We start from the raw sequence: 2,626 nt of genomic DNA, 5'->3' as shown, positions 1-2,626 counted from the left end.
GAAAACTAAGAAGTAAATAAGTTGGAATTTATAAAGTTACTAATTTAAATTCTTACACGTGAAAACACATAAAAGCACATAAAGCTGAATTCAAGAATCTATTGTATACATAACTAGGAACATAATTTAGAGCCAAAAAGCAGAAAATAGGAAGTATGAGAACAGGAATCTTATTTTAGGATTATAAAAGTATTGAAGAAGGAAATAATGGAAATATTACTAAAAATAGAGGGGTGGAGGCGAGAAAGGCAAGTACTTTGGAATGTTTGGAAATGTGCTTACAGGTAACCTGAAATTCAGAGGTCACAACCCAAAGTTCAGAGGTCAAGGAACAGCATTTTGATGACTGTCAGCCTTTCACCAATGTTTAAAAAAAGAATCTGTTCTCCTCCAACCTTCCAAGATGCCAAAAGGAAAGAAGGCTAAGGGGGAGAAGGTATGCTGGGCCCCTGCCATCATGAAGAAATGCGAGGCCAAGGAGGTGTTACATCCCCTGACTAAGAAAAGGCCCAAGAATTTTGACATTTGGACAAGACATCCAGCCTGAAAGGGATCTCGCTCTCTGCTTTGTTAAATGGCCCTCCTACCTCCGGCTGCAGTGCAAAGGGCAATTCTCTATAAGCACCTGAAAGAGCTTCCCACCATTAACCAGTTCACTCAGGTAGCTACTCAACAGCTTAAGGTGGCCCACAAATACAGATCAGAGACAAAGCAAGAGAAGAACAGAGACTGTTGGCAAGGGCAGAGAAGAAAGCTGCTGTCTAAGGAGATGTCCCCACTAAGAGGCTACCTGTCCTTCAAGCAGGGGTTAATACTGTCCCCATCTTAGTGGAACACAAGAAGGCTCAGCTAGAAATGATTGCACCTGATGTGGATCACATTGAGCTGGTTGTCTTCCCGCCTGCACTCTGTGTCGTAAGATGGGGCTTCCCTATTGCGTTATCAAGGGGGAGGCAGGCTGGGGCACGTGGTCCACAGGAAGACCTACACCACTGTCACACCCACACAGGTTAACTTGGAAGACACAGTAGCTCTGGCTAAGCAAGTGGAAGCTATCAGGACCGACGACAATGACAGATATGATGAGATCCACCCTCACTGGGGAGGCAACATCCCAGGTCCAAAGCTGGTGGCTTGCATTGCTAAGCTGGAAAAGGCAAAGGCTAAAGAACTGGCCACCAAACCAGGCTAAGTGTACACTGTTGGGTTTTCTGTACGTAAAAGTAATAAAAACTGTCTTTCCACCAGTGTCAGAAAAAAAAAGTAGAATCTGATAGGTTATAATTAAAGCACATGAAAACGAATTGTGAGAAGCAACGGCTCTGCGCATGTTCAAATTTGAGATAAAAATCACCTCCCAATTCCATTAAGTTATGATAAGATGGCAGGCAGGCAAGAGATGGGAAGTGGGGGAGGGGGAAAGAAAAGAGAGAAAATGAGAGAGAAAAAGGGGGGAGGGAGGGAATGAGGAAGAGAAGAGGAGAAGGAGGAGGAAAGAAGAAAAGAGGGAAGGAGGAAGGGAGGGAGTGAGAAAGGAAGGAAGGAAGGAAGGAAGGAAGGAAGGAAGGAAGGAAGGAAGGAAGGAAGGAAGGACGCCTGTCAGCAGCTGGCTTTTATGAGATACCTTACCACACAGCATTCTTTAGTTTTCTCTTCATTCCCTGGGCACTCTTCCACCCAGGTCTTCTCTATCTGACAGTTTCTCAGAATTAGTACCACCAGACTCATTAAAGACTGAGTCTTTTATCCAAATCAAAGAGTTATTGGTATGATGAACCAACCACACTGATGACTAAAATCTTAAGAAGTAGGTTATAAATTTAAAAAAACATGCAAGCCACAGTTAAAAGAGTGCTTTTGACTTGTTTTAAACTGTTGTTCCTCCAGCAATGGAATAAGCCCACCTCCTGCTACTAAATATGTGTGGCTCAAATAATATTTAAAGAGTACTTTTAAGTCAGAGTTCCATAAATTCTTTTCCTGCTTCTTAAGTTTGAACTATTACATTAAATGGAAGGCAAGGGAAGAGACTAAGTAGGACCGCGAAGAGTACCCATTCTTTCATCCTGCATTAACAGCAGGCAACCTTGGTTTTCACATTTCACCTGAATGCAGCCACCTTCTAGGAAAGTTGTTATTTTCAATACCCACAAAACTAACTGACTTGTCTAGGAATACTACTTGACTTGTGTGGCAGTCTCACTTTTGCGTTTATTAACTCAATCATTAGATATCTCAAAATCCATGGGCCAAGGGAATACATGTAGTATTTGTTACCCAGAGCCATTTGTAGAACTGAAAAATCTTTTTTTCTGTCACTGATTTGCACTCTTACGTGATCTATCAGATTGCTTACAAGACAGAGAAATTCCCTATCATTATTATTGCCTGTCAGTATTATGCCATATAATTTATGGTCTACATCAGGATGCTTATAAGGGACAGAAAGCTTTTTAAAATTACTTCAGTTCAACAGGTATAAACCAGAAGGTAGACATCATCTGATGAAGAGACGTGGCCTGGATGTCATCCTAATCAGAAAAGCAGTTTGTAGAGAAACAATGGTTTTAGAACACTTACTTAAGGGTAACTTTAAAATTATTCATTATTAAAGAAAATGAGAACA

At 41.3% G+C, this 2,626-nt stretch overlaps 1 pseudogene; it reads left to right on the top strand.

The window, feature by feature from the left end:
• The first annotated feature begins 403 nt into the window (after positions 1-403).
• On the top strand, positions 404-1,192 carry LOC135363017 (large ribosomal subunit protein eL8-like; annotated as a pseudogene).
• Positions 1,193-2,626: the final 1,434 nt, after the last annotated feature.

This window comes from Mirounga angustirostris, unplaced genomic scaffold (assembly GCF_029215605.1).
Source record: "Mirounga angustirostris isolate CCGP_5_RB_7025 unplaced genomic scaffold, mMirAng1.0.hap1 SCAF_2, whole genome shotgun sequence".
Classification (NCBI taxonomy): Eukaryota; Metazoa; Chordata; class Mammalia; order Carnivora; family Phocidae; genus Mirounga; species Mirounga angustirostris.
This window is presented reverse-complemented; position numbering and strand designations above follow the sequence as displayed.